The sequence below is a fragment of the Alexandromys fortis genome, unplaced genomic scaffold (assembly GCF_014885135.2).
Source record: "Alexandromys fortis isolate MF-2015 unplaced genomic scaffold, M_Fortis_MF-2015_v1.1 scaffold_226, whole genome shotgun sequence".
NCBI lineage: Eukaryota > Metazoa > Chordata > Mammalia > Rodentia > Cricetidae > Alexandromys > Alexandromys fortis.
In genome coordinates this window covers 348,137-360,677 of record NW_026068117.1, presented here as the reverse complement: position 1 = coordinate 360,677, position 12,541 = coordinate 348,137, and positions in this window count along the sequence as shown.

The window sequence follows — 12,541 nt, the reverse complement described above, 5'->3', positions numbered from 1 at the left end:
TTTGGGCTGATGAGGGAGGGGGACCTGATTGGGGGAGGGGGAGGGAAAGGGGAGGCGGCGGTGGGGAAGAGACAGAAATCTTTAATAAATAAATAAAAAAAAAGAGTAGAAAAGAGGGATGGGGTCACTCAGCTACTAGGACAGTGGGGATTGTCTTCCTGGGCAGTGGCTCTGGATGTGTTAACTGCTTTGCAGGGGCGAGTTGGCCTGGGCCTGGCATGCAGAGATATTTGTTAGGACCCAAAGGCCTAGGGACTCGAGGAGTAGTTTAAATGTATTCATAGGTCCCTTCCTGCGGCATAAAGTCGGGTCCCCTCAGGTTATCCCTGTTTCCCAAAGACCCAGAATCGTTTAAAGGATTGTTTTAGGAATCCTCTCTTTCACAATGACAATTTTTGCGATGGAACTCCCTTGTTCCTGGCAACTAAGGGGTCCAGCTGCCCAGCATGAAGAGAATTATAACTCTGTATCCTTATTTCAAAAGACATACTCCCACATATCTCCCCAATACAACTAGACACTTGAAGTGGGTATGAGTGAACAATGGTCAAGATGGGATATGGGTTGCTGCTCTGTGGCCACATTAGCTATCTCCTACCTATAACTGTCTTCTTCAGTTCTCAGGTCCACGTCTGTGGGTAGTGGGTTTGGATCACGACCCTATATTCATACCCATAGGACAAAACATAAGACTCAGGAAGAGTTAGAGAGGCAGGGAGTGGAAAGGCCTGTGGCCTGATGAAACCTTAATTTTAATTGGTCCATAGTCCAGGAGGCAGTCCATTTGACAGTGACATCCGTGGCTTCCACATTTTGACCTGGGTGTGGTGGACCCTTGGTGTAATACCAGCTACCTTCATAGCTATAGCAGTGGAGAGAATCACTATGTATAGATTTAAGTGCTTCTTTGGATACCTGCTAGACACAGACTGTCTCATCAGAAACAAAAGGAAACAGGTGATGGATCTGAGTTTACCTAGGTCTCCTGGGTAGTCAATGAATAGCCTTTATGGAGGACTGGAGGGCCTGTAGTGACTTGAGGAAGGAGTAGTTAGAGAGTTCTGACAACTGCTGCTCTCTGAGCCTGGAAAGCAGAGAGGGAGGTCTTCCTAACATTATCTCATGGGGGCAAATCTCTCCTATATGGGCTGCAGTGACCCAAATAAAAGCAAGGCCTATCCATCCTTTGCTGGACTCTAATGAGAGATTTGTTAGAGTTTATATTGATTCCCTGTTTATTCTTTTTATGTGACCATAAATCTGTAGTCAATACACACAATCAGTTTTCATTCTCTGCCTAAAGCTTTAGCTATTAACCGAGGTTTTGGCTATAAAATCCAGACCACTGTCAGACCCCATGGCTAGGTGTAGTGCATATCGGGAGGGAGGAGCAGTTCCTGGAAGAACTTTTTTTTTTTTAAATCTTCTTTAAAATTTATTCGTTAAAAATTTCCATCTCCTCCCATCCTGGAAAAACTTTTTAAGCTACTATTTGAACAGTTTCAGTCCAGGTGGGGAATGCCTCTAACCACTTGGAAAAAATACATATAAGACTAGGAAGTACTTGTATCCTCCCCTGGAAGGCCAGATCTTAGTGAACTTAGTTTTTTTTTTTTTCATTTCTTGGGTGTTGATCTCTCATTCAGACACCTTTGTAGGTATGGACTCTCTGTTTTGGACTTATTTGAACCCAAACCTGGCATCTGGCTAAGACATCCCGCACTAGACTGTCGAGGCTAAGTATAATATACCTTGGTCTGAGCAATGCAGAAAGTTTTGTGGACCCCAGATGAGTATCTTGGTGAAGGTCAGTTCTCAGAGTCCTGCCTGCTGTTTCTGCGAGAATGATCTTTTCCTCTGGTGTTCTCCATAAACCTATGGATTCAAGCTGTGTAATTTTACCTTTCGCATCCTCTATTTCTTCTGGGATATACTAAGGAATTTCCAGCAACATCAGGTCAGGGTATGTTCTCAGAGTACCAATAGGCCCCACTGGTCTTAGGGCCATTTGTGAGGAAGCCAGGACAGTGGTCAAGTTATAGCTTGCCTCAGGGTCACCATCATTTTGATGTCCTCAGAGTGGAATAGGGGAGGTAGCAATTTGTAGGGGAAGCCAGGTGAACTTTAGAAGGGCCAATATTTTTGTGTGTTTTGTTTTTAATGTCCTCTTCTCCAGTGGTTAGAGGCCCCTTTTCTCTATCAATCACACCATGGACATCTACTGTGGTAAAAACATAATGACTCTCCATGTAATGTTGGTGAACTTTTTTTTTTTCCCATCTGAGATCAATCACTTGTGATCACCTGGGTCAGATCAATCAGTTCTGCTTTTCTGAGCCGAGGAACCTGGCTTAGGCCCAAAGCATACAGCTAAAGTAACTACTACAGCTTCCATGTACCTGGCTTCATCTTTCATCCTGTGATGGCTGTGGATAAGCACCTGCAGGTCATCACCATGAAGATAACAGGATTTAAAGCAGTGGGTTACTAAAGCCAGACTTGAGGGTGGTCAAAGAGCAGGGGCTAGTACTGGGTGACACAGGCGTTAGAGAAACATGCAGCATTCTGGTGTTATTTAGAGGATCTCAACTGCACCGTGTGCTGCTAGGAGTATAAGATTCTAGTCCAGAGTCTACTTTTTTTTTTTTTTTCCATTAAACTAGCAGTAGCCACCACAGTTCTTAAGTAGGCGGGCCATTGTGTGGCTGTAGGGTTCAATCATTTGGAAAGATATAACACAGGGTGCTTCTATAGCCCCAAAGTTTGGGCCAAACCCCCTTTTGTATTTTATGGACAAACAGATAAAAAGGTTTTGAGGCATCTGAAGGTTCTAAGGCTAGAGTCAAATTAGAACTACTTGAAAAGCTTCAAATGTCTGCTGTTTATTCTCAGTCCAGATTAGGGACTCATTTTGCCTTTATGATGGTATATAGAGGCCTTGCTATTTCCACAAATTCTGGAATCCAGATGCAGCAATACCTAGCTGCACCTAGGAACTCTTAAACCTGTCTCTTAGTCTTCCAAGTTGGAATCTGAAGAATGGTGTAACATGAGGGCCTGCTTATTGGGGTTTCTGTCTCGCCTGGTCCCCAGCAATTTAGTCCCAGAGAAAATCACACAGAGGTTTCCATAAGGTTATAAACTGATTGGCCCATTAGCTTAGGCTTCTTATTAGCTCTTGTAGCTTATATTAACCCATTATTCTTATCTATGTTAGCCACATGGCTCAGTACCTTTTTCAGCGGGGCAGGTCATATTCTGCTTCTTTGGTGGTCTTGGCAGGACTCTGGGAAGAGCTTCCTTCTTCCCAGAAAACTCCTGTTCTTATTGCCCCACCTCTATTTCCTGTCTGGCTACTGGCCAATCACCGTTTTTTTTTTTTTAAATATAATTGGCAGACTATAGACAATTCTCCCTCACCACTTCCCCCTCTTTTTTTTTTAAACAAAGGAAAATATCCATAGTCCAATTTTGAAAATGTGGGCATAGTATTCCAGGCTACTTCCGGCTGGTTGGGGGCACTGATATCTTAAATATTAAATATTTTACACTGACTTTGATTTTTTACATTGAAACAAATTTGAGATTATTTTGTTAGAATATACTGTACATACATTTCTAATGTTTCTAAAGTTGTTCAAGGTACGCTACCTATGCAAGTCATTTAACAATGTAACACACATTTCTAGCTCTTTACAGTTATTTTTATCAACTGTTTAACATAAAATTATATGTCAGTTACTAATAAGTCCTTATTAGTCACCTATTACAATTGAACTTGTAGTCAGTCATATTAGGTACATTTTCAAGGCCAAACTGATAAATATTTTAGATAGGCAGGTCATCTTTAAACACTTCAGAGATCTAAAGAATATGACTTTAAGAAGTTTTAATAATATAAATTTTTAATATTATTTTAATAACAATGAGGCATGTCTGATCTTGGCAGTACCAATCTACTTCAGGGAAGATGATGAGAATTGAAGAAACTCAATATAGCATTTACCTTCTTTGTGTCAAATATTAACCACTGGGTAAGAATGTGCTCTTGTATTGACTGCTGACAGTATGCTGTACAAATTTGATAGACAATATGCAAAGGAAAGAACTGCTGAACTTTGCCAAGACAAAGTAGAACAACCCTTCAGAATCTCCTGCTTCACAGAAAAGTCTGTCAGATATATTTGGCCTATAGTCTGAAGTTGGTATCCCAGTATTGCCTAGGAACTCTGGCTTACTGTCCAGGCAGCCAGCTGTTTCTGTCATTTCTCACATTTTCTCGAAGTTGCTTACTTGCATTTCCTAATTACTCAGGTAATATTATTTCTTTTTCTGGTCTCTGATGGAGATGAAGAAATATTAGTTATAGTTTTTGTTTGTAAAAAATTCAGAGAAGAAATACACTAAAGAAATATATAGTGTATAAGGCTGAGAGACACAAAAAGATATTTTTGGTAATACAAGTTAAAATAGAAAGTGAATTACGTACAACTTTTGGACTAATCAAGATAGTATAGATATTGAGTATTTTCTCTGAATTTGTCAATTGTTAATAGATTAGACATTGTTGGTGTAATATTGCCTGTATATATTTTATAGTTATTGTATATAGCTTTTTATATTAGTTATAACAATCTTTAATGTTGAGGCATAAAATCGGAAATGTGGTGATACCTTGTTTTACAAATAAAGCTTGCCTGAATATCAGAGGGTAGAGCTAGCCACTAGATAATCAAAGAGGTCTGGAGGTCTGTACAGACAGACAAGAAATTATATAGATGGGCAGAGAGAGAGGAAGTGATAATACAGGAGGAGACAGGAACTCAGTCTTTTTTTTTTTTTTAGCTGAGAAGTTTAGTAGGTAAGGTATGGTTTTGCTTTTTCTGGTCTCTGATATGTTTGCATTTTTCACTATATCTTACTCCAGGATTTTATCATTAAGACCTACTAGAACTCATGCTACAGACTATAAATATTCAATTCCTTGGGATTGGAAATTTATCTCACATAAACCTAAGTGCAAGATGTGTTAAGTGTATAGAGACAGAATGACAGACACAGGATAAAAAATGTGAACCTAACATAGCAATGAATTTAGGGGGGCTTGATTTGTTATAACAATGGGAAAAACAGATTAACATTCCTACAATTATAGAAACAAACCATAAAATAAAGATCGCTTCTGAGAGAAATATTAAAAAGTATTATCAATATCAGTAACAAACTCTTAAGGTTGTACATAAGCAAGACACAACTTTTTGTAGTCTTTAAAGGATACCAATGGCCTTATCTTTAAAATGGTTAACTGACAAACCTGTGTAGATAAAAAAACAGCCTTTGACATCAGAAATAGTGTAGACACTAGAACAGCTGGTGCAGTAGCATTTAGATGATCAACATATTAAAGAAACAGGTGTTGAAATTCTCCTATATTTTTCATGAAAAGTGAATCTGGAAACTGGAGAGTTTTAATACATTTAAGAGCCATAAATAAGGTAATTAATTCACAGGGCCTTTACAGTCTGGAATTCTCTTGCCTTCTTTATTGTCTAAATGATAGTCTATTATAATGATTTATTTAAAAAGGTGCGTTTTTACTATACCTTTACAAGAACACTATAGACAAAAATTTGCCTTTACAGGGCCTACTTATAATAATTCTCAGTGTGATAAAGGGTATCAGTAGAAAATTCTTCCACAAGGCATATTATATAGCCCCATGTTGGGAACCAGTTGTAATATTTACCTAAACAGTGCTAGTATTAATAAAAACTCAGGAGTCCGAAATTGTGAAAAAGACTCATAAATCCAAAAAGCAGCTAAGGGGTGATGTAACCCTATTTTCCATGTTTTCCTGATCCAAAAACTCTAAGAAATTCCCCTCAGACCCTTTTTCTCTCTTCCTATCACTCTCTATATGACTTTCTGAGATGTCCAACATCTGTATGCCTAATCTTGGTGAACCAATCACTATTGCTATCCTTGATTTGAGGTGGTTTTTTGTTACTACAGTGTGGCAGCACAAACAGTTTTCCCACAACAATAACCAGAAAACATTTAATTAACTTAGATGGAGAAAACAAGATATTCCATGATACAGTCAAATTTGAAGAATATCTGTCTTCAAATATAGCCCTACAGACAATGCTAGGAGGAAAAATCAAAGAGATTAACTATACCCATAAAAACACAGGAAATAATAATCTCATACTGACAAAAAATAAGCCAAAGGGATAGAAACTCTCTCTCCCCCACACACAAACCATCACTACTACCAACACCATCACCACCATCAACAGCAACACAGCACCACAAACATCAATGCATTAAGAATAATTGATCATTGATATTTCTCTATATCAATGATCTAAATTCCCCAATTAAAAACACAAACAAACAGAATGTATTTGAATAAACAAAGATCCATTCTTTACTGCATAGAAGAAACATATGACAACATCAAAGATAGATATTACCTCAGGGTAAAATGTTGGACAAAGGTATTACAAAGAAATGGAATTAAGAACTAAGCTGGTGTAGAAACTTTAATATCTAACAAAATTGACTCAAACCAAAATTAATCAAAAGAGTCAGGGAAGAACACTTTATTCTCATCAAAGAAAAAAAATCACCCAAGAGGACATTTCAATCCTTAATATACTTACACCAAACTGAAGAGCAACAAGATATCCAAATTAAGTAAAAAACAGAGAGAAAATATCCATATCAATATAATCAAAGAAAAAAAGGCAGGGATAAAAATAGACAAAAAGGAAATCCAGATAATATAATATAACATATTATAATATATAAATATATTTAAATTATATTAAATTAAAATATAGAATATAATATATAGAATATAATATAATTAATATAATATAACAGACCTTAAAAACTTGTACTCCACTAAAATGGAAAACTGTAATGGAATGGATAATTTTTTCCATAGGCGCCATTTAGCAACATTAAATCAGGATTAGATAAGTAATTTAAATAGACATGTAACCCCTAGTAAAATAGAAGCAGTCACTATAAGTTTCCCAATAATAAAATATCCAGGACTAGCCATTTTTGTGCAGAATTCTACAAAACTCCTCAAATTATTTCACAGAAATACAAACAAAAGGGATATTGCCCAGTTTATTTTATGAGGCCATATTTAACCTGATACACAACACACATAAAGACTCAATTTCCTTTATGAACACAGATGCAAAAATATTCAATAAAACTCTTACAAACCAAACATAAGAACAAGTTGAAAAATAATCTTTCATAATAAAATAGGCTTTATCCCAGAGAAGCAAGGATGGTTCAGCATATGAAAATCAATAAATGTGCCAGGCAATGGTGGCACACACCTTTAATCCCTGTACTCGGGAGGCAGAGGCAGGCAGATCTCTGTGAGTTTGAGGCCCCTGGTCTATAAGAGATAGTTCCAGGACAGGAACCAAAAGCTATGGAGAAACCCTGTCTCGAAAAATCAAAAAAAAAAAAAAAAAAAAAAAAATCAGTAAATGTAATCTGCCATTTGGTATAGGAGGTGCTTGTATTTATGTGTTGCTTTCAGTGGTTAATCAATAAAGAAACTGCTTGTCCTGATAGGGCAGAACTTAGGTAGGCAGAGAAGACAGAACTGTATTCTGGGAGAAAGGAAACAGAGAGATAGAGAGAACATCCATGGAGACACCAGGTCAGCCATGCTAAATTTTTTGGGGTAAGCCACGACCTCGTGATGAACACAGATATAATAGAAATGGGTTAAATCAAGATGTGAGACTTAGCTAATAGGAGGCTAGAGGTAATGGCCAGTGTTTTAATTAATACAGTTTCTGTGTGATTATTTCAGGTATAAGCTAGCTGGGTGGCCAAAACAAGCCCCCCACCCACTGTTCCCCTTAAAACCGTGGCACCCTATGTGGTCAACTACACATAAAATCTGAGAGGGCTTGAAAAGGAATTCTAGACACAAACATAGAGCTTAACATAGCTTTTTGCTGTTTGCTGGTGGGATGCCACAGAGAAATTTTCCTGACTCAGAAGCCTTAGCAGGAAAAAAGCTGTGTGGTTTTAAAATGCAGCTTCCTGGGATGTGCCGCCAGTGTGAACACTGGCTATGAAACATTTCAATGACATTTGTGGCAACAGATGTTTGTATGCCCACTAGGGATCAGGAGGAAAGCACTTTGAGACCATATGGTGGAATCAGGTTTACTTGGCTTGCATAGGTAGGAGAACATGGCAGATTCATGCTGCCATACAGAGAGATGTTTCTGGGCAGCACAGTGCTCTGCATGTCAGATTTAGCTGTAACTCAGAAAAAAAGTATTTATGTGTTGCACACTCATTCTCCAGGTTTGACTGCTAAGAACAGCTTCTGCCTGGTGGCCCCAGAGCTAACACTAGCGGTGCTTCCACCATTTTAAAATTGAAGAGAGGTGGAGCCAACATCCAGAGCAGCTACAACCAAGCTGCTTAGCATTTTAAAAGCTCTTCAAGACAGTAGAGAATTACAAACAATGCAATAAGGACAGATTCAGACATAAAAGACCTCTTAATGGGTCACAGTGTTGAATCAATGGGCATAGGCTTGGGAGAGAGAAGAAAAAGAGTATAGTCATAAAATAAAGTTAACACTTAAAAAAGAGTAAAGTCTTTAAAGAGGTAGAGTACAGAAATCATAGATTAAAGAAAATAAAAACAGCCACATAAAAATGGAAAATTCTCAGATAATCTGGGTTCTGTATATTAATGTGTTTTCTTTAAATTTTTTGATTGTGAAGGAACTAAGCACAGAGAGATATTTGGAAAACTACACCCACATTCCCAAAAAATGGACTATGGATGTTCTTGTTTTCTTTTTCTTTCTTTTTTTTTTTTTAAAGAGCGGGAAATGGTGTGGGACAATTCTGTATTCTGTCAATTATTTTTTATATAAATGTTGATTGGCCAGTAGCCAGGCAGGAAGTATAGGTGGGGCAACTAGACAGGCAGTAGAGGCAGGACAATGAGACTAGGAGTATTCTGGGAAGAAGAAAGTACCTCCCGAGTCCTGTCCAGACACCGAAGAAGGCAGATATTACCTACCCTGTTGAAAAAGGTACCAGTCCATGTGGCTAACATAGATAAGAATAATGGGATAATATAAGTTACAGGAGTTAATAAGAAGCCTGAGCTAAAAGGCCAATCAGTTTATAACTTATGTAGATCTCTATGTGATTTTCTTTAGGGCTTACTGGCTGTGAGAACTGAGCAGGATAGAAACCCAACAAGCAGGCCCTCATGTTACAACCATTTAAACAAAATGAAAGGAGAAAAAAATCAGATGATCATGTCAACAGATACATAAAAGGTGTCTTTGATTTTATCAAAAGATTCCTTTGACAAAATCCATCACTACTTTTTGATAAAAGTTCTGGAGAGATTAGGAAAACAATGGATATACCAAAGCATTATAAAGGCAATTTACTGCAATCCTATAGATAACACCAAATTGAATGGAGCCAAAATCAGGAACAAGACAAGATTGTTCATTCTCTCCATAATTATTCAATATAATACTTGAAGTTTTAACGGAGCAGTAAGACAACTGATGGAGCTCAATAGCATAAAAATGGAAAGAAAACAGACAATGTGTCTTTAGCCTCAAATAATATGAAATATCTTGGGCAAACTCTAACTAAGCAAGTGAAAGTCTTTTGTAATTATAACTTCCAGTCTTTGAAGAAAGAAACTGAAGAATATATCAGAAGATGCAAAGATCCTCCATGTTCATAGATCAGTAGGACTAACATACAAAATTTGGTTATATTACCAAAAATAATCTACAGATTCAATGCCATCCTCACCTAAATTCCAATACAAGTTTTTAGGGAATTTGAAAAGACAATACTCAACTTCATGTATAAATACAAATATCTCAGAATAGCTCAAACATTACAGAACAATAAATTTACTGTTGGAGGTATCATAATTCCTATTTCAAGTTGTAATTCAGTGTTATAGTAATAACAATGCCATATTAGCATAAAAACAGACATGTTGATCAAGGGAATCAAACTGAAGATCCAGACATAAATCTATGCACCTATGGATATCTGATTTTTTAATAAAGATCCCAGAAATACATGCTGGAAAATATAATCATGAACAAACATTGTTTGTCTTATTGAATGTGATCATGAGAAGACTGCAAATAAATCCACATTTATTATGCTGCAAAAAACTGAAGTCAAAAGGATCAAAAACCTCAACATAAACATAGGTACACAGATAACCTTGATAGAAAAAAATGAAGAATAACCTTAAACACATTTGATGACTTTCTAAACAGAACACTGATAGCAAAGACACTATGATCAATAATTAATAAATGAGACCTCATGAAACTGAAAAGCTTCTGTAAGGCAAAGGACACTGTCAGTTGAACTAAGGGGCTCCCTAGAGAATGGGAAATGATTTTTACCAATTCCAAATCTGATAGAGGGCTAATATAAAAATGTATAAAGAACTCAAGAAATGAAATTCCAAAATTATAAATTATAAAATTCATTATGTATCTAAACAGAGATTTCTTAGTAGAGGAATCTCAAATGGCTGAGAAAAACATTAAGAAATGTTTAAAATCTTTATCCATCAGGGAAAGGCAAATCAAAACTCCGATGATATTACTATTACACAAGTCAGAATGGCTAAGAGCAATAGCACAAGTGACAGCTCATGTTGGCAAGGATTTGGAGCAACGGGAACACTCCTACATTGCTTATGGTATTTCAAACGTGTACAGTCACTAAATCTTTATGGATGTTTCTCAAAAATTGAGAGTTGATCTTCCTCAAGACTCAGATAACCATTGTTGGGCATATACCCAAAGGAAACTCCATCCTCCTAGAAGAACACTTACTCAACCGTACTCATTGCAACTTTATTTGTAATATCCAGAAACTTGAAATAACCTAGATGTTCCTTAACTGAATAATAAATAAAGGAAATGTGGTATATTTACACAATGAAGTACTCCTCAGCTGTTAAAAAATGACATCACATAATTTTCAGGCAAGTGGATAGAATTAGAAAACAATTATTCTTAAAGAGTTAACCCAGACCCAGAAAGACAAATATGGCATGCATTCACTTTCAAATGGATATTAGCTGTCAAGTAAATGATAATTACATTCCACAAACCTAGAGAGGTTTGGTAAAGAGGAGGTCTCAGGTTGAATGACGGTTCTCTCTGGGAAGGAATAGTAGAATTTTAGGGTGAGCTGTGGGCAGTTGAGGACATTAATAGGAGGGGTCAAGCAGGATGGAGGAATGGAGGGAGAGAATGCTTGAGATAGCTCGAACTAGGGGCATTTGAGGAATTGTCTGGAAACCTAGTGCAGGGAAAACTTCCTGGAATCTAAGAGTGTGACCCTATTGAATACTCCTAATAATGGAGGACACAGAGAGTGTGACCTGGGCATTTTGTAGCCAGGTCAGTCTTCCAGTATTGGGACTGTTTTGCATTTTGTTGAGTTGTTGTCCAAGAGGGTCCTGTAGATATCCATAAACAACCCAGGCTGATGCTAGGACAGAAGGTTGCTCTCTGAAAATTGACAGTGGGGCCCTATTGGTGAAGACAATATCCACATGTTTCATTAAACTAGAGAGGCTGAGCTGGTGCTTTTTCTTTAATTTCTAATCTCTTTGGGACAAGAAAGTACTCCACAGGCTATGGAAAGAGAAACCTGTATATCTACTCACCCCAAAAATGCTGAAACTACTATCATTTTTGCCTGCATGATGTAGTGGGATGATGATGGTACAGAACTTGTGGGAGGCAAACCATTGTTCAGTCTAACTTGAGGACCATACCATTGAAGGGAGTATGTGCCCTACATTACTTGTATGGGCAGGAACTGGAGACTGGATAGTACAGAGATGTAGGATAGAACCACACAAGATTGATGCACACACAAGCATTCACTCATGCATGCATACACACATATTCACACACATATAACATCAATTAAATGATTTGTAATGCTATTCTTATATACTAATGGATCTGTGCCTTCTGTAGTCCTCATCAAGGAGGGTTCTAGTAGGAGATGGGAGTGGGTGCAGAGAACCATGGCCAAATATTATGCAGTGAGGGTCTCAAAATTAGAGGACTTAATTGGGTCTCTCACTTAAGAATTTGGCGTATGCTGCAGAAGAGAGGGAAGAAAGGTAGTAGAAGTCAGAGGGAATGAGAACACCAGGCCTACTGAATTAACTAAACCAGGCTCATATGAGCTCATGGAGACTGAAGTGGCAATCAGGGCACCTTTATGGTTCTGTACCAATTCTCTGAATGTATGTTCCACAGCCCTGGAGTTCAGCTCTCAGGACTACACCCCAGCTAGCAGAAAGAATGCCTTCAAAGCAGCGGGGATTTGGATTTTTTTTTAAATCTGAGATCTTTAGGAATAAGTTTCTCTCTATCTGAGGGGAAATGACTCTAATGCATGATCTGAGGCTCATATTTTTTTTTTTTGATTTCCAGCTCACATTC